This window comes from Chiloscyllium plagiosum, unplaced genomic scaffold (genome assembly GCF_037043375.1).
Source record: "Chiloscyllium plagiosum isolate Xiang-an unplaced genomic scaffold, Cpla_swu_hap1 HiC_scaffold_47, whole genome shotgun sequence".
In the NCBI taxonomy this organism is placed as follows: Eukaryota; Metazoa; Chordata; class Chondrichthyes; order Orectolobiformes; family Hemiscylliidae; genus Chiloscyllium; species Chiloscyllium plagiosum.
Window position 1 is genome coordinate 33574026 of NW_028270185.1, and position 21274 is coordinate 33595299.

Consider the following 21274-nt stretch of genomic DNA (forward strand, 5'->3'; position numbering starts at 1 on the left):
AGAGAAGAGATCACTTTCTATCTCAGATTGAAATCGATGTTCCTTATTCGGTATCTTTACCCTCGAGTTCGACACTCTGCCCAGGAATGGGAGCAACTTCTCAACATCTACTTTCTCAAGACCGCTCTGTATCTTGTATATTTCAGCAGTATCCCTCTTCATTCATTTAAACCTCAATGAATAGTCACCTCACCATTATAGAGATTCTGAATAACTCAACCCATTCATCTCTGGAAGCCGTTTAATGATTCAACCTAGTTATTTGCTGCATCAGCATGCTGACGTTATGTTTCATACACAGGAAGACTCCAATCACTTGATACTCCTTTTCTGCAAGTCCTTTCCATTAAATAACAGCCAGCCTTTTGGTTCTCAGTGTCTATCACAAACTCGGATGTATATTGCACTCAGCTCCCTCCTTCAGGCTGTCAGTATAGATTACAATAACTGATGCCATCGGACTGATATGTGTGGTGCTCCAGCAGATACACCTTTATCATAAAGGTCCATTAATCCTGAATCTCCGATTTATATGTGTTAACCAATCATCATCGCATGTTAATACATTATCCATCATCCTACGAGCTTCCTGCTTGAGGAAGATCTTTTATTTGTAATACCCTGCGGAAAATCACTGGAAAGCCTCTTGTCTACCAGATCCCCTTTATAAAGTCCGCTTGTTATATTCTCAGGCATCTCTAGAAATCTTTGCATGATCTTATAGGGCAAAATATAATTTCCCTTTCATAAACCCACAATGACACTGCGTGAAGCTTTTCTTAATATCCATGCTGGCCAGGTTTTCCAAACTGAGCTCGCCCCATTTGCTTTCATTCGTCCCATAGGCCTCGAAATGTTTCCCATTCGTATGTTTGTCCAAATGAGTTTTAAATGTTATAGCTGTACTGGCATCTACCACTCTTCCTCTGACAGGTCATTCCATACCCATACCACTCTGTATAAAAACATTGCCCCTGCGTCCCTTTTAAATCTTCCCCCTTTCACCTTAAACTTATGCCTTCTATGGGTGAACTCTCCCGTCCTGTGGAAAAGACCTTGGCTATTCACCCGATGCATTCCTCTCATGATTTCATAAACTTCTATAACGTCAGCCGACAACCTTCTATACTCCATCTTATACTAACTTCAAGAACAAACATTTAAAGATAACTGCTGCAAATTTGAAACTATATTAAACATCACAGTAAAACAATGCTCAGCCAAAACTTCATACTATTATTTGTTTTTCTCCTTATTACAATACTGAGGTAGCATGAAACTCTTATTTAGTGCCAATAACAAGTCACGCACCTGAATTTAATTGTCTAACGGGGATGATGATCTCGACAATGAAAACGGATCTATGGCCAGATCTATATAATAATACATAGTCAACATTTTCCCTACTTGTTGTGGTTCTGTTCGCTGAGCTGGAAGTTTTTGTTGCAAACGTTTCGTCCCCTAGCTAGGCGACATCATCAGTGCTGGGGAGCCTCCTGCGAAGCGCTTCTTTGATGTTTCCTCCAGTGTTTACAGTGGTCTGTCCCTGCCGCTTCCGGTTGTCAGTTTCAGCTGTCCGCTGTAATGGTTGGTATATTGGGTCCAGGTCTATGTGTTTGTTGATGGAGTTTGTGGATGAATGCCATGCCTCTAGGAATTCCCTAGCTGTTCTCTGTCTGGCTTGCCCTATGATAGTAGTGTTGTCCCAGTCGAATTCATGTTGCTTGTTGTCTGCATGTGTGGCTACTAAGGATAGGTGGTCGTGTCGTTTCGTGGCTAGTTGATGTTCATGTATGCGGATTGTTAGCTGTCTTCCTGTTTGTCCTATATAGTGTTTTGTGCAGTCCTTGCATGGTATTTTGTACACTGCATTAGATTTGCTCATGTTGGGTATCGGGTCCTTCGTTCTGGTGAGTTGTTGTCTGAGCGTGGCTGTTGGTTTGTGTGCTGTTATGAGTCTTGGGGGTCGCAGTAGTCTGGCTGTCAGTTCGGAAATGTTCTTGATGTATGGTAGTGTGGCTAGTCCTTTTGGTTGTGGTATGTCCTCGTTCCGTGGTCTTTCTCTTAGGCATGTGTTGATGAAGTTGATGAAATTCCCCCTCCTGGCCTCCCAATGACCTTGTGTGCTTGTGTCTTCCTTACTTTGCACTGAACAGAGAGAACCCCTTTCCCCATTGCATCTTAATTTAAACCCGTTTCACAGAATCTTCTTTTCTCCTTTACCAAACCCTCTTTCCCCTGTCACTCATTCCCTAACTCTGGCTAGGGATTAAAAGCACATTTTCCAATCATTTTGAGTTCTGAAGCAGTGTCACACTAGACTTGAAACACTGTTTCTCTGTCTCTGCAGATGCTGACAGACCTGCTGAGTTTCTCCAGAAACCAATAAGGGAACAGAACAAGTTTTCAATTAAAAAATAACGATCGATACTGGAAATAAAAGTACAAAAAATTGCTGGAGAAACTGGGAGCTTTGTAAAAGGTTCACTGGACCTGAACGTTTATATCTGCATTCACTCCATAAAATGCTGCAACATCATCAGCAATTTCTTCAGCAGTTTCTGTTTTTGAACAATTTCCAACGACATATGTCAAAGGTGCCCAAACATCCTGTCCAACATGGAGCGCCTTACATGGGAACTGAACAGTAATGCATGGTGACAATTTCCATGACTTTGAAACTGCAGAATGCTGGATCACTGCCACCGCAGAGCTCTGAATCATGGTCAGAGAGAAAAAAAAGAAGGAAACATATTCACTTCAAATACAGAAGATGACATTACTGAAAGGAAAAGATTTAGATTCGTACCTTAAATTGATTGAGTTAAAGTAACAAATTGGAGGTGCGACACCAAGGAAAGAATTTCAGCAGAATGAGAATATGAAAATGGAAGTGTTACCGCATCAGAAACCACAGTAGGTCAGTGAATACAGGGCTGTTGGGCGAATGGGTTTCGGTGTGAACTGGGGGACAGTCAGTGAAACTGAAATGTAGATATTGCAGCTTAAACTGGGTTATCATCTGATGCTGTAGGTCACAGCAGCAACAGCAGAAACCGTATTGTATTCAATGATAATCTGTAATCTTTCCCACAGGATAATCCCTCAGTCCACCATTACCCTCAAGCCAGTGACGAGTGTGGGTGAACAAGTCAGGTTCGGTACCATGTGTACCTTTACCTCATGACAACCCATTAAAGCTACCACAATTGGCTAGTTACTCTCGAAACAGCAGAACTCACATCTGGTACAGAGGCAGAAATTATACCACGAGTAACAAATCAGATCTAAGCACTGTCACCCTGCTAAATCCAAGCATAAATGTCGATGGACTATTAAACGACTTACTGGAGGAGAGGACTCCACAAATATCCCCATCCCAAATAATGGAACAGTCCTGTACATCAGTGTAAAACTCAATTATGTGGTGACTGCACTATCCTCAGGCAGACGTGTTGAGTGGATGATCCAATTACCCTATCATAATGCCCACAGAATCACAGATGGCAGTCTTCAACCAATTTGATCCGCTGCATGTGACATGAAGAAACAGCTGAACACAGTAGATACAACAAAGGCAATTGACCCTGACCCCATTCCCCCAATCGGACTGAAGACTTGTGCTGCACAACCAGCCGTGTCACTGGGGAAGCTGTTTCATTCCAGCTCCAACTCTGACATCTCCCTGGTAATGTGGAAAATTACTCAGCTATGTCCAGTTTCCTAAGAGGGGAATAAATACAATCTGACCAATTACCACCCCATCAGTCCCATCACGACAGTCAAATTGGTGGGAGTTCTATTTCACAGAGCTGTCAAGTAGCACATAAATAACCTGCTCAGAATGGTTTCAGATCGGTCTCCATGTGGAGATGGTGCTGTTGTGGAATTGTCATTGGATAACTAATACAGACCAGGCTCATGCTTGGGCAACTGGTGGAAGATAAAAAACAATTATTAACATATCGAGATCTAAAATCTGGTGTCAGTAACAGTGATCTTGAGTCCAATGTTGATTGTAAACATCGATCTACTTACCAACGTACGTTCAGGAAGTGAATCTCCGTGCTTTCCTGGTCTAGCCTAAAAGTGACTCCAGACACACAGCCATGTGATAAACTCTTCAATAGTCTCTGAAACGGCCAAGCAAGACACTCAATTGTATCAACTACTCCGAGCGCTTAAAGGATATACCCGGAGAGAGCAACTGGCTCCAACCTTGGTGTCGGAAAAGGGAACGGGAAATATAGTCCTGTTGACCCTGCAGAGAGCTCCTTCCTAACATCTGACGGTATGTGAAAATATTTACTGAACTTTCCCACACATTGTACAGGAACATCGGGAAATGATTACGTCACACAACACATTGAGCTTTCTCTGTGCTAGGTAATGGTTGAACATCTCCTTAATGCAGTTTGACCCATACAATATTCATATCCCTTAATATGCTTAAACATTATGAAATACAAAGTGAGAACTGTTGTAGTCCCTTCAACCCATCAATTTTGCTCCTCCATTCAGTATGCATGCAGTTCTTAGATAACACATGTTGATTAAATACAATGTAATGTAATTCATGAAGCTTTTCCCATAAAGTAAACTCCCGTTCATTGTGACACAATTCCTTGCCGGGAACCAGCTGAACAGCAAAACCCAGCCTCAGGATCCTCTGTCTGCAAAATGTACAGCCAATGTGTTCTGCTAAAACAGGAATGCAATGCGCTCAGGAAGCCTTGAAACTGAGCCTGAAACGGGGAATTGTAGTATCAATTTAGAAAGAACGTTATTTCAAACTGTGGGGAGAATCTTGAGGAGAACTGGAGTTTCCCCATCGGCATCACATGGTCAGTCAACTCCACGCACTTTCTGGTGAAGAGTGTGGTGAAAGGTACACTGCTGTAGTCAGTGACATGTAGTTTGAAAGTGTTACATTTACAACACTGTTTTATTACAATATGTGACTTAAAGATTTATTTAGACTGTGCTAGTATGCGTGTTAGACTAAATTAAATTTTTGGCTTTACTAATATTTTGGGGGGTTCACCCCTTACCCTCTTTTTCCCATAGACCCCATTATTAATATTGCACGATTTTGCACAACACGGTGTTGCACAGGAACACAACTACTGAGTTATTGGAGAACAACCTGGACTGATAGCTGATGTTCTATCTTCACATGATACTCCTGCTCTCTCCCTATCCTTTTAATTTCCAGAAATCCTTATTTATATTCAGTGCCTAGGTTTCCACAGCCTGAGCTGGGAGAGAGTACTCATGGTTCGCCAGTCTCTGAGTGAAGACTTTTTCTTCTCATTTCAATGCAAAGTGGCCTATCTGTACTTAATGCTGTGGCCCCTTATTTGAGGCGTCCAAGCCAGCTTCCAATCTGTCTCGCCCTGTCAGAGTTTTATATATTTCTCTGTGATCACCACTCATTTTCCTAAATCCCATGGAATACAGCTCCAGTTGCCCAAAACTATGCTCCCACAACAAGCCTGTCATCCCAGAGATCAGTCTGGTCATCCTTCGCTGCTCTTCCTCAATGTCAGGTTTGTCTTTTATTGGGTAAGGAGACCAAAACTGCACACAAACTGTACAATGTTCGAGATGGGTCTCACCAAGGCCCTGTACAGCTGCAGTAAGGTACTCTTACTCCTGAATCAATTCCCCTGAAATGAAGATGAGTACACCATTTATCTGTCTACCTGCTTTCTGCTCCTACTATATTGCTTTAGTGACTGGTGTACAAGGTGATCCAGATTCATTTCAATGTTACAACTCCCCACTTGCTGTGTTTGTATACACTGGTCAGCGTGTCAATGCCATTCCCAGTATTGACTTCTGGCTTCAGACTCACTGTCCTGCATGTACTCAGAGGGCTGCGCAGAAATAAATGAAAATGCAACTTTAGTTCCTTTGTAGAACAACATTTTTCAAACATTCCTTTTCAAATGAGAGGCTGCCATTCTATTGTTCCAATCAAAGCATCTCTCCCATTGCTCTCCATCTGCCATTTATTTTCCCAGTAATTGCACTTATCTTAGTCACTTTGAAGCTTTTTTTACATCTTCCTCACCAACTCACATGTTGACATCGTTTTGTGCTGTCAGCAGACTTGGGAATATTGCATTTGAGCCCGTCAACCAAATATATGATGTGTATTGGGAATAGCTGGGGCCCAAGACACGATCCTTGATATATCCTCCAAGCCTTCCATTAAAAAAAATGCTGTTTTATTCCTGCGCAGCGTTTCCTGCCAGCTCTCCCATTCTAAAACCATGACCATATGTTTGACCCAGTCCCACAGGTTTCGAATTCGCACAATAGGCTTGGGGCTTTATCAAAAATCTTTCTGAGATTCCACTCGTAGTACATTGATACCTTCTCCATAATGTTGCTAAAAGCCACTTTCTCAAACATGATTCCCATTTCGTAAATCTCTGTTGACTTTGTCTATGTCCATTAATTTCATTCTGATACGTTCTATAAACTGTTTAGTTGCTAATTTCATTCCATTCCCTTTTTCTCACCAGACTAAAGATCTCTAGTATTGCTAGGAAGTTCTTTTTTATTTTATTTTCCTCTGTGAAGGCATAACTGAAACTTATGTTCCACAGTTCTACCATTTCCCGGTCCTCAATTATCTGACATCAAACTGTAAGAAAGCTGCACATTTCTTTCTGTTAATTTTGCCATTATCATATTTTCAGAAAATATCACAAGTTCTGTCTTATAAACTTTGTTAAGATATTCTTCAGAAACCTATCAATTCCTATTTTAAGGTACTCACTGATTGGCCTTCTACAGCCATACAGTAACAGAAGCAAAGTCTCTGCACTATTAGAAATACAGCATGGTCTACATAAGGCCCACTTTCCGACACAATACGCCTAGCAGCGAATCTTAAGGCATTTCAAGTGCACAGCCGTGTATTTTCTAATGGTTTTGAGTTTGCCATGACATTTCCCATCTCAAGAAGTGCACTTAAGTCCCCAATACACACTGGCTGAAAAGCAATCTTCAACTGAACATTAAACCGCAACCCCTTCACTTTAAAAGTGTGCCCCTTTGACTAAAAGGAACAGCTGCTGTCCACCCACCCCGTCCATGCTCCTCGTAATCCTATGCTTCTGAATACGTCCCCCTGAGCCTCGTCTCCTCCAAACTAAACAACTCAAGCTTATCCAGCCTCTCTCCATAGCTGATATGCTCCATCCCAGGGAACATTCTGGTGAATCTCCTCTGCAAACCCTCCCGTGCAGTCACATCCTTCCTGTAATGTGATTCCCAGAACTACACACACTATTCCACCTTGGCCTCATCAAAGTTCCGCATAGCTCTTATAACCTGTGCCTCAATAAATCAAGGTTATGTTTACAGTCTCTTATGTTTTCCTAAATTGTGCATGAACCTGTCCACTCACATTCAGGTATGTGTGGAGAAGCACCCTCTGACCTTCCTAATGTGCTCCCATTCATTGGTTCCTTATTCCAAAGTGTATCACCTCATATTTATCAGGGTTACATTCCATCTGCTATTGATCTTCCCAGCTGACCATTCCATCTGTATCTTCCCATAACTTAATGCCTTCCTCCTCACTGCCAGTCAACGGCCAATCTGTATATCAAACACAAACTTACTTATCACACTCCCCACCCCTCGTCCATATTCACAGATACATAATTTATGAGTACCACAAATATTAAAGTTGAAAATCACACATCAGGTTAGATTCCAACAGGTTTATTCGGAGGCACTAGTTTTCGAAGCACTACTTCTTCATCAGGTGATTGTGCGCTTTGATGAAGAAGCAGCACTTCGAAAGCTAGTGCCGCCGAATAAACCTGTTGGACTCTACCCTGGTGTTATGAGATTTACAGCATTGTCCACCCAGTCCAACACCAGTACTTCCGAATCACAAACAATAAGAAATACAGCACTGATCCCTGTATATACCATTGGACACTGGCCTCCAGTCACACAAGCAGTCAACCACCACCTTGTGTCTCCTAGCACTAAACTTCTTTTGGATGCAATTTGACAAGTCACTAATGAGACCTATCTGTTCCCTGGTTATTCTGTTCCGCTGGACACACTTGTAGAATATCTGGGAATTCTCCCGAATATTGCCCTGCCAGAAGTTTCCATGCCCCTCAGTTAGTTAGTCCCCGAACCTTGCAGAATTTCCTTCTTATTGCAGTCTTAAATGGTCTGTCCTTTATCCTGCCATTATTTCTCTTGAATGTGGATTAGGCAGCCGGAGAAACATCGTGTTAATTTCTAACTTGTCACATGTTTTGTGAATTTTATACATTTCACAGTGACCCATCTCTCATTCTTTGAAACTCTAGAGAACACAGGCCGAGTTTCCTCAACACGCAAACTCGCCAACTGAGGGATTAATCTGGAGAATGTCTATTGAACTTCCTCTGTGGTCAGTATATTCTTTCTCAGATTTGGTGACCAAAACTGAACTCAGTATTACAGGTACATTTCTCAGCAACACGCTGTTAAACTGTTTCAACATGTCTTTACATCTATATTCTGACTCCCTTAAAGGAAGGCAATCCAAACTTTTACTTACCACTTGCATATATCCCTCCAAATACCCTTCACATTCATTGCATTTACGAATTCATTGTGTGAGTTCTTCTAGAAAGCCTTCTGATAATCTAAAATATGCCAATTGTACTGGTTCCCCATTATCTATGCAGTAGGAATCAACTTCAAACAATTCCAAAGCTTGTCAAGTATGATTTTCCTTTCAGAAATGCATACTGATTCTCTCCATTGTGGCTGTTAATTTCTAAATAACGAATATCACATCCTACATGTTAGATTCTAATAGTTTCCCCACAAAAGTCAAGTTAATTGGTCTGCAGTTCTTCACGCTAACTCTTCTTCCCTTGTAGATGCTTGGATCGATACCGTATATCTATAGTGCTTGGATCACGTTTACTAATGTCCATTTATCTACAACGGCTTCGAGACTATGCAGAATGCACTGGGTAATAAAACACAGTCATCGACAGTGCAACTAATACTTCTCTTAGTGCTTTATTTCTGAAGATTTTGGTATGAAGTACATCTGGTTTTTCATGGTTAGCAATGCTCAATCCAGCTGTATGTTCAAGTAGAGCCTTGTTACTGATACAAATTGACTTTATGTCTATTGACCCACAAGTCCTATATAATAACGTCGTATTTCGGGGTGATTTTCTGCATCTTCCCCATGCAGACAGATGCAAAGTAACTGGTTATTTGCTTGGCCATTTCCCTGTTATCCATAATAAGCTCGTCTCTCCTGATTGCAGATTTCCACATTTGACTATGCTTTTCTCTTTCCTTTGAAATATAGAACATAGATTTATGCAGTCTTTGTGTTCCTGTTTGTTTGCATATATGTTCGCTTTTTGATTTCCTTACCCGTTTCATGGAGCTCCTTTTCTGGGTCGTAGATTTCAAGAGAATTCTCAGGATTCCACAATGTCTGTAATTCTTCTGAAGTCACTTCCTGTGATTCATGTAATCTCTAATTTATTATGCTAATCATTGTTAACTCACTTTCTCACTCTTGGGAGTTTGGCTGAAATAAATAGACATATTTTTCAGATTTTGTAGTATTTCTATAAATCTCCTGGTCCTTACCAGATATATTCAGGAACACTGCAGGACAGAAAAGAAATAGCGGGGACCCTGGTTGGTACTTTTGCATCAGCGGTAGCCAACGGGTGAAGTCCTAGAGGACCGGAGGGTCGTGAATGTTATGCTGTTATTCAAGAAGGGTTAAAAATAGAAATCGGGGAACTATAGACCAGTAAACCTAAAATCTGTAGCAGGTAAGTTACTTGAGAAGATTCTGAGGGAGAAGATATACATGCATTTGGAAAGGCAGGGCCTTGTGAATGGGGGATTATGGCTCACACATTTGTTAGACTGCTCTGCTGAAGTGACCAGTAACTTTGGCAAGGGCATGGTTGTATATATAGTCTGTATGGATTACAGTAAGGTCTTCAATAAGGTTCCACATGGTACGCTGCTCTGGAAGGTTAGATCAGATGGAATTGAGGGGGAGCTGGCAAATTAGGTCGACAATTGGCTTGATGATTGGAAAACGAGGGTAATCGTGGAAGGGTGCTTGTCGGACTGGAGGCCTGTGATGAGTGGAATGCCTCAAGGGTCGGTGCAGGGACCATATATTCATATATTACACATATCTATGATTTAGATGAGAATGTACAGGCATGATTTGTAAGTTTCAAGGTGACACTAAAATAGGTGGTATCATGGACAGTGAGGAAGGTTATCAGAAATTTCAGAAATTACAGCAGTACCTTGATCAGTTGGGGAAATGGGCCGAGAAATGGCAAATGGAATTTAATTCAGATAAGTGTAAGTTCTTGCATTTTAGAAAGTCAAAACAAGGCAGGGGGTTCATAGTGAATGGCAGGGCCTGAAGGAATGCAATGGAACAGAGTGACCTTGGAATTCAGGTGCACGGTTTTCTGTAAGTGGAGTCCTAGGTAGACAAGGCACTGAAAAAGGCTTTTGACTCACTAGCCTTCATCAGTTTTGTTTACTTTGCTCGTTGAAGGATGTTATTAAACTGGAAAGAGTGCAGAAGAAATTTACAAGGATGTTGCCAAGACTCAATGGTCAGAGTTATAGCGAGACATTGAACAAGCTAGGAGTTTTACTTAAGAATGTATGAGTCTGAGGGGGATCTGATAGTAGTGTATAAGATCATGGGAGGCATGGATAGAGTCAATGAACTCAGTCTTTTTTTTCCCCAGGATTGGGCAATCACGGACTAGAGGGCATCAATTTAAGGTCAGAGGGAAAAGAGTAAATGGGATCCTGAGGGGCAATTTCTTTTACACACAGGGTGGTATGCATATGGGATGAGCTGCCAGCAGAAGTGGTTGAGGCGGGTACATTCACAAAATTTAAAATATATTTGGACAAATACAGAGGTAGCAAAGGATTAGAACGATACAGGGAAATGGCAGGGAAAAGGGGTTAGTGCGAATTGATATTTTTTTCGGAATGGACCAGCTTAGGCTGAATGGCCTGTCTCCGTGCTGTAAGACTATATGGGTCTAACAACCATTGTTCTCCAACTGAATGTTATGTTGTGTTTTCCCAATTCACTGGAGCGAACTTGACACTCACGCCTCTGGGCTTCCATGATGTTTGATCAGAATGTTCAAACATTCCACATTGAATGCAGATGCTGTGTAAAATACAACGTATTAATGTCACAATTCCTCCAAAGCTGCTTCAGAGCAAGATTAGTAATTAGTCCTTCCGACCACATAATAGACAATAGTCAATAGACAATAGGTGCAGGAGTAGGCCATTCCGCCTTTCGAGCGTGCACCACTATTCAATATGATCATGGTTGATCATCCTTAATCAGCATCAAACAACACCAAATCCGAAATAATCTGCTCTCTAGATTGGTTCACAACATACTCTTCAAACTACCTGACATACACTTATGGAATTTATTTTTCAAAACATTAGCAGTCACTTATTTAACCCAGTTTCGATACAACTTGACACCATGCATTATTACTGCAGAACCCACGTGTATCTGTTACTCATTCACAGGATGAGGGCTTAGCTGGATAACCAGCATTTACTGGCCATGCCAGACGGCAGTTAAGTGTCAACAGCGTTGCCTTGGATCTGGAGTTACATGGAGGCCAGACCAGATAAGAATAGCTGTTTCCTTCCTTAAAGGACGTTAGTGAACCAGACGAGTTTTTCCAACAATCAGGAATGGATTCCTGATCATCATCAACCCTTGATTCCAGATACTTATTGAATTCAAATTCCACAATCTGCCATGGCAGGATTTGAAACCATGTCCCCAGAACATTACCTGGGTCTCTGGGTTAAGAGCCCAGCGATAATATCAGTATGTCATAGCTTCCCTTTGCATATAGTTGCATATATGATTTCCAGAGCAGATGATGCAAAATATTTGCGCGACAGTTTTGGTTCAGATATAAAACACAACAAGTTTGTTTCTCCTTGCTATTTGTAAGACCCACCCAAACTCATTCTGTGGAATCTGAGGGACAGAACCTGTGTCGTTTTTAGTGACAGACTTGGATAAGACATTCGGGGAGGCTCACCTCGATGTTGAGATGATATGAAGACAAGACCAGCAGTACAGGACAAGCATCAATATCCATTCCGCTCTGTCAAGATAAGTGTCACCGTATATTTTCACTGCTTCCTCACACTCACTGTTTGTCTCTTATAGCACCTACCCTCGACCAAGACTCACACTCTAACTCCAATAAGGCTCAAGCACGCCCACACTCACTGTTGAAATCAGCACCTTCCGTCCCCCATATTTTCTGTCCCTGATGCAATAGCCCCGCATACTAATAGCACTACATGGATACAACACGAAAGACAAAGTCCATCCGGCCACCTCACCATGTCACACCTCACCTAGTCCAGCACGTACAGCAGGGCCATCCACTCCCACCCTCACTCATTCCCTCCCTTTCTCCCATTCCAGAAGAAGCAGCCTGGAAAAGGCCAGAAAGGGCCAACCCGGGTGGTGGAGTGCCGGATATCCGTTCCCACATCCACCTACCCTGATATGTGGGAAGGATCCTGGAGAGCTCCAGAGAGGACCAGGAGGCCTTGTGTGGAGATTCGGAAACATCCACGTCCCACCAACCGAATAAGGAGCAGTGTTCAATAAAGAACAATTCTCAATTCAAACCTACTGTTCATTTCAAACTCATCTCTCTCACTCGCAGAAGAAAAGATACCTCATTGCACAGAGATCCATGCATTGAAATACACAGACGTATTGGTAAATACCCCAATATACTAACATACACAATGCATACAAGGAGATAAGCATACACACACGTAGATACACACAGAGGCATAAACAGTCACACACAAAATGGACACAAACACAGACAGAAACAACAGGCTGATACAAAGACAGACAAATATAGTCACACAAATACAAAAGTAACAAGTACATGGACACTCACACACACTTAAATACACATTAAGCCCCAGACACGAGTGCCAATAAGACGCAAAAAAATAAGTTTTTGATTTATAAGGAGATCAAGGATTCTAGGGAGAAGGTAGGAGAATGATGTTGAGGATCATATTAGAAATGACTGAATGGTATATCAGACTCGATTAGCCAAATGGTCTAATTCTGCTCCTTTTTTAATGCTCGTGTGGTGTTATGCTATCAGGTATTCTCTTCCTGAGACAGCAGCAGCAACATATGTTGTTGTTCCCTCAATCCACCCCTCAGTCGATTTCAGGGTAGAGGACCATCCCATTCAGCCAGACTGGATCGTTACAATGAGACGGGGGTGACCATTCTGCCCCTCCAAAGAATTACACGGGAATATAAGATGAAGTAATTCAGCTCGTTGAGTACATTACACAGTCCAGGACGAGGCCATTCAACCCGCCTGAACGGCTGCACAGGAACAGGGATGCTATCACTAACACGAAATAGACAGTAGTGATATATGACCTTTTAAACAGAACTGTAACTAGTTTTGACCCAGCGATCACTGTAGGGTCATCAATGATCAATAACCTATGTAAACTATCTGGATGAATGGACTGAATGGATCAAAGCTGAACTACCTTGTACACCAAAATGATCATTCAATAGATTTTCAAATGGAGGTAGCGAATCTGTATTATGATGTAGACAGGGAAGTTTAGTGAGCGTACCCTCAGCAGAAATAATATAATGTGAGTTTTCTATTGCAGTCGGGAACAATTTAAATGGAGAGAGATTGCAAAACTCTGTGATGCAGATGTTTTTCATATTCTTGGTACATGAATCATATGAAGTCTATCTGCACTTGTAGCAAGTGATGCTGAAGGTAAGTGGAATGATGCTGCTTGTGGCAACGGGTGTTGGGTTTAATTAGGAATATTTCACTGTACCTGTACAGGGCTTTTCTGAGACCACATCAGATACATTGGGTGCAGTTTTGATCCTCTAAACTAAAAATACAACAAGATACAATACCTTTCAAAGATGTTCAAATATGCTTCCCTTTACTCATTTCCGAAATGAAGACCATTTGTTATCGGGGATTATCTGTTTAGATCTTAGATGAGAAATCTTATTAAACCACTATTTTCAGAGAAGTCTTTCAGCTGGATGCATATTTTCTCTTGTTAAGAAGACTAAAGCTAGATAATATTTTTTTTGAATGAGATACATTGGTATTAACACAAATATTATGAAGATATCATCCCATTTTTAAAAATTACGCAGACGCATATAAACATCTCATCAAATCATAAACGGGCACATTACTTTCTTTTGCTAATGAAAGGCACTGTGCACAACAACAGCAATGATGCAGCATCCATTCAAGGGAATGTACATGGAGAGTGCATATGGTCCAGTTTGGTTTTCAGTTGATATTCTTAAATTTTTCCACACAGAGACGGAGAAAATTATTACTTGCTTCAGAAGCAGCAGCCAATTGGTCTCTCTCTCTCTTTTACTTTGTTCTGCCTGAAAACAAGGTATGAGAGCAGAAAAATGCTGAGTCATCTTTCCCACTCGTGGAGGATTCCTGATGAGGATTCTTAGGAATCTCTGTACAGCTGGAAGCAAAGGGAATTCAGCCAAATCCAACTGTTCTGGGAAGAAATCCGCATTCCCAGACATTTATGTTAGCAGAATAAGTTCAAAGTCAGAAAAACATTTGGGACACTCTATCATTTTACTATTTGTTCACAGTTCAACTTTCCGTGTCTCAGATTTTTCAAGAAAAAGTACCCAGTCCCATACCTATATCATTGGACACATTACTCAACTGGTTACATTTAAATTTTGCTTTCACCAATAGAGGAGTGGGAAAAGACATGAGTGACCCTCCAACATTGGTCAGAACACACACAAGAGATAGGGTTGTTAAGGTTGTGAATTCCCTTCCACAGAAGATTGTGATGCCTGGAAATTTCCATTTGTTCAAAATTGTGTATGTAAGACATTTGAAAGACAGATGAATGTCGGAAAATGGTACACTGACAGAAAAGTGCTGCTGAGACCTTAATCAGATCATAGTGCATGGTAGAGCCTCACTCAGAGATCACTCAAAAGTGATTTGCTCTCTCTGATTACAACATGCGATAACAGTATATCTAGGAAAATTACAGCTGTTTACTTTGAAATTACAGAAAATGAATACATAAGGAACAGGAATAGGTAATTTGGATGGTCAAGCCATTGTATACGATCATGGCTGATCTACTCTTTGCATTAACTCCTCCTTAGTGCCCAGTTATTCACACTCCTCAGCGCTCTGACAGATCAAAGATTCATGTACCACCTCTTTAAATACTTTCAGTGATGTAGCTCCCCGATATGTCTAGTCCAGATAATTCCTGACATTGATTACCCTCTGTGAGAGGAAAACACTCTCTACACATACACCGTCACCTATTGATATGAACAAGAGGTGAACACAGGGGCTCAGGAAAGGGTGAATGGCCTTGATATCAAAGCGGTAGTTGACTGAGGATATTATCGGGACCACCTACTTATCTGAGCTTAATGAGAATCAGGTCTCACCTCCCCACTGGTTGGGGTCTTTCAGAGCACAAAGGAAGATGTTTGTGGTCGGTGGCCGATAATCCTCTCAGTCCCGGGACATCTCTTCAGGAGATCCTCAGATTACCTTCCTCAGCACAAACATCTTCAGCTCCTTTGTCGACGTCTATGTGCCCGCATTCCCGCCCCCCATCTATCTCAAGATCAGAAGCAGGCTGATCACTGAAGGTCACGCAATATTCAGAACATTTTGTCCTCACTCAGCTCCTGAAGCTGATTGTGTCTATATTCAGCAAGACCCAAACAACATTCACCTTTGTGCTGTTAACGTGTCGGTAACATTCATGTAACAGTGCTTCCAGACACTGCACATTTCCACAGTTAAAAGGGGAGCTCATTCAGCATCGCAAGCTGGTTACATGGATTTGTGGAAATCATCCAGCCCATTGAAATGACTGAACAAGAAGAGGGACAGCCCATTCAATCCTCCTGCCTGTTCCACAGGAAGAGGAGGCGTCTGGTCAATACATTGAGCTGTTAAACAGGAACAGGCAGAGTCTAGTAAGACCCCTAAACCTGTTCTATAGAACCAGGAGGAGACCATTCACCCCTCGAGATACTTACACAGGAACAGAAGGGTGTCATTGATGCTCCAACCTGGAAAACGAATGGAGCACAGACTGCACTCATAGACTGCTCACAATGTTCCTCGTGGCTCCATTGCCTGTGGAACAAATGATACTTTAACGTGTTTTGTCGGCAGTGAGGAAGGAAGTCAAGTGTTTTGTGCCTAGCCTCGAGGAGGCATCTTCCATCTCCAAGAAGACAGATCGTATGTTCTCCGTGGGATCAGAAGCTGGTGGGAATAATTAACTGTTTTAAAATGAAGCTATTGTGGCTCCTGTCGGGATGGTGGATAACGTGAAGTTCTATGTATGATCACACATCAAATGCACTATATTAATGTTGGAAGAGTTCAGTTAAAGACTGGTTCTCTCTCTCTCAATCGAAATGGGGAATGGCGTGGAGTGAGAGGAACGTTCTCAGACCCTTTTAAATAATCGGGAATCATATAAAACAAGTGAAAAAAAACATGGAATTTATCACCGTATTAGTTCTGCTTGGAATATAATGAGTGACTGTCCATCGCCTTAAGGTTCAATGCAATGACCTCTTATTCTTCAAAGCGAAACAGATTAATCCTCATGCACACCCGATGGTACAATCATCCCAACAATTAGTCTGGTGAAACTCCTTTACACTCTTTCTGCCAAGTGGATTATTCCTTATAAAGGAGAGACGATCTGGGCACAATACCCCAAATAGTATGTCAACAACATTCTAGGGTTGATCACAATGATTCTGTTCCCTCATTAAGCTGTCTCAGCTTTTTTCCTGTGGTATAAAAAGCCATTCCTTCTCTCTACACAGCGAATGATGTGGAATTTTGAAATCTCTTACATCTTTGCGTCATTCATCACCAGAGTTGTCGATGGAGATGTATATCACGTTCAGAGGGAGACTCAATCAGAAAGAATTCACGTGAAACAGGGAATGGTCGCCTGCCTCAATGGAAATTACTTGCAGGAACATGGAAATCAGGCAGAGGAAAGGAGCTATCTTTCCTTTTGTTCTACTCTCATTGGATGTGTGCAGCTCTGGACAGGACAACATGTTACGGTGATCTCTTATCTGAGTGGTTGATTCAGCTGTTGTACAGGATAATAAAGATAAAACCACATTGCTGTGGGTTTGCAGTCACACAGAGACCTGAACATGGAAGGATAACCCATTGCATTCTCTAAAGGACATGAAGCAAACAGATAGGCTTCTGTTTAAAACAAGTGGTGATGATTTCATTTGCAATCCATCAACTCCCTTCATGAGACACCAACAGATTATTATTCTGTGCCGCTTGATTATCAGTCAATGACTTGACCACCATGCCCTGTCTGTCCATCTGACAGATTCTGTGGAGAGGACAAAATACCCATCTCAAGTGCAAATATTTTGTGACGTAAGCATAATTAGAAGGGACTTGAAACGGTTATATCTGGATTTACCAAAGGCACAAACGATGGATTATTCAGCAGCTGCATTGAGGCTAGGAAGGAGACTGAAATATCCTTATAGTGGTCTTAGGCAGGATTGGTGAGCGGGGACATTATGCAGAAATGTAAATATGAATGGAGAAAAAAGATCATGGAGTTTAAGAAGAGTCTGGTTTCTCCTCGCGTATTGTTGAGTAAGTTTTGAACAGTAATTTGCTAGTTATAATCAGGAAGGAATAAAATTTTTGACCTGATCTGAAAATGATGACTTCCAATTTTAAAATTTGAATATGAACAGCAATTCAGTTCAACTCAGCTTAATGGTCAGATGGAATGACTTACCAGGAACACCAGCTATAGCGTCTATGAATTTCCTTATCGCATTCATCTGGATTTTCCTGACCATAAACGCTCAACATTTTCTTCACTGTTTGATACCATCTCGCTCATGCTCACTGTGATTCCGAATACTACGTAGTATATTTGAATTGCTTTATTCCTAAGTTATCCATCACCTGCTTGAATAGTTCAGATGTGAGGTTTGATCTGTCTGGATCGCTATTGGTAGTCCGTACCTAGTTAAAAAATAAGTATTTTTTTCTACAACTCCTTTAGCTGTGATGCTGCATAATGGTTCTGCCTCTGGAAATCTAGTCGACACTTTCTTTATTGTTAATAAATACTTATTCCCACTTTTTGGTTGCGGTAGGGACCTACACAGTCTATCAACACTCTTGGAAAATGTTCCTCAAATGCTGGAATCCGTATTAAAGTTGTAGGTTTTATTACTGTCTGTGTGACATATTTGAGACTTCTGGCAATTTTCAACTACATCGTTGTGTAGTCCAGGCCAGTGAAAATAGCTTTGTATTTCAGCCTGTAATGTCCTCACCCCGAAATGATCTCCAAATGGTAGATCATGTGCCACTCGCAGCATCTCCTTTTTATTACCAACAGGCAAAAGAGTTTGATGAATTTCTGTCCACGTCTGATCTGCTTCAGTGTGTGCTGATCTCCATATTCGCATTACGACATAATTTGTTAATTAATAACACACAGGAATGCATTCATTCTATTTCTTGTTAAATATCTTTTAAACTTTTTAAACTCCTCATCTTTCTGCTGTAATTCAATCAACTTAGCAGAGCTAAAAATACGTTAATGTTTTCCTACTTGCTCCTCCTCTGTTCCACTTCTCCGATCAAAAAGAAACTTTCAGATAACTCGACGTCAGCTTCCTTATCTGTGCCTTTTGCCTGCTTAGACCTGTGTGTCTGTGATCTTCTGATCACGCAATCAGGGGAAATTCCTGGATAAACAATTTCCAGGTCTTCAGTTGCCTGCATCTCCACTGGCTTTTCAACTAGAATAGCCAGCACGCCTACCAGTGAATCAGCTATATTATTTGCAAGGACAAATTTTATTCCGAGAGCTGAGCGTTAGGGGTCCAGTACTCCTACCACACATTCTCCACTCTTCTCTGGACTCTCCAGCCTCACTTTACATAACTGAGCACTTTTTGCCTCACTATGAATTCCTGTTACCAGCACATTTTCTGGTAATAGTCTCTCAAGAGTGCATAACGCCTCACCCCTCAGCATTACAGATTGCAAAGGTGCTGTGTCAATTAATATTGGAACCTCTTTACAAATTACTGCTGGACTATGTGAATAAACTTTACCCTTTCATGTAAGTTTATTACGCAGTATTGGCACGTCCACTGATCATCTTGTACACTCTGAGGCAGTTGCCTAACTTCCTTTATGCTTTTTGTTACGAGTCTAACAAAACTTCCAGGCTTGTCTAGTTATCGTACATATGGTTTTCTCTCACCTCACCAACACTGTGATTTTGTGTGGCCCACTTTATACAATGAAAACACCATAGTATTTTAACTTCTTTGCCCCCTCAAGGTTTTCGTTATTACTGTGGTAAATTATCCTTATGATCTACGCTGTGATCTACCTTTCCCTTTGCACGTGAGGATATCTCTTTGCTCCAATTTCTGTCCCTCAGAGACCAGAACTGGTTCTGGAAGCCAAACCAAGTTTATGGACCAGTTCATAATCATCAGACATTTCAGCAACTAACCTTGCTGCTTACACTCTCTGCTCTTCCACCTGAGTTTGCATTACTTCAGGCAGTGATTTTTTTGAATTCCTCCAAGTACTGACCTCTCTAAGGGCATTATAGCTTTGTTCGAATTTTAAAGCTCATATCCAACTATCGAAATTAGTCTGTTTGATCCTTACAAACTCAGTGTAGGTTTGACCAGGATTCCTCATTAGATTCCTGGAAGTTTGCCAATGCAGACAAAATGTTTTTTAACCTCCTCGTACTCCCCAGATACCTCCTCTGATAGGGATGTGAATACCTCACCAGTCCCACCTACACATTTGGTTTGGATCAACAAAACCCACAATACCTCTGGCCACTGCATTTGTTTAGCCAACTTTTCAAATGAGATGCAAAGGGCATCACATTCTTCTCAACAAATTGAGGCAATGCTTGAACATGCACAAACAAATTCTCACTTGACTTCTGACTACCAGTGGCTTGCCCATCCTCACTCTCTTCCTAACGAAGCGCACCCTCAGCCGTTATCTCCAGCCTTTTACACTGACTTTCCTTATTAAGTGTCAGATTTTGCTATTCAAAAGCTGTCTGTTTCTCTCTCCCCTGTTGCTGTCTCTTTTGCCTTTTTTTACTCTCTGTTCTCCTGCTCTCTTCCACCAACCACTCCCCCACCACCTCCCCCCTCCCCCGACCCCCACCACCTTCTGCATTTTATGGAAAGTCAAATGTTTCATTTTGGCAGCCCTTTCCTTCCCTCTCGACGTTAACTCAAGATGTTTCATTTGCAACTGACTTCTTGCCATCTCTGTAGATTCTGATGGTTTCTCCAGTAAGTTTAATTGACGAGATACTGCTGTAATTATCTCTCCGTTCCTCACAGAAGCAGTCAGTTCCAATTCCAGCTTCTCAGCTAATTCTTGCAACTTGGTCTTATTAACTTTTCGTAAAATCTCCAAAGTCACTGCATGCACACCCAGGAAACGTTTGGCGAATGAAATAGCCATTACCATTCGAAGCTTTGTCAACCCAATCAAACTAATACCCGATTTGAAGACACTAGCATCTCCCAGTGCTGTTGAAAATCTAGCAATGAGCCCCCAGTCTGTTATGGACGAGGCTAGACCACTCAAAACATTATTAAGCAAGCAGCCCTGAGCATAACTGCGCAGTTTGTTTTGGTCATTATCTAATGAAAATTACCCGGAGTAATTTACCTAGGATGATTTTAAATCAGACAGAAACGTTAGTCACAAAGTTACACAATGAAACACAATGAACAGAATAAAGAACCCCTAAAGAATTCAACCTATCCAGCTCGACTTAATTATGCTATTCCAAATACACACAATAGTCCCAATAATCAAACTTCCTTGAAGAAACGTTTTAATGGAATGAACGCTTCCAGGTTGAAGCTGAAGGGCATAAAAGAGAGTTTCCACACAGTTCCCAGTTCAAGACTCAACTGAAAACTGCTCAGCTCAGCTCAACTCAGCTAGCTCAGCTAAAGGAACTGACCACTTCCCGTTCATTATACAGGTTACTTCGAAAGCATGACAACTTT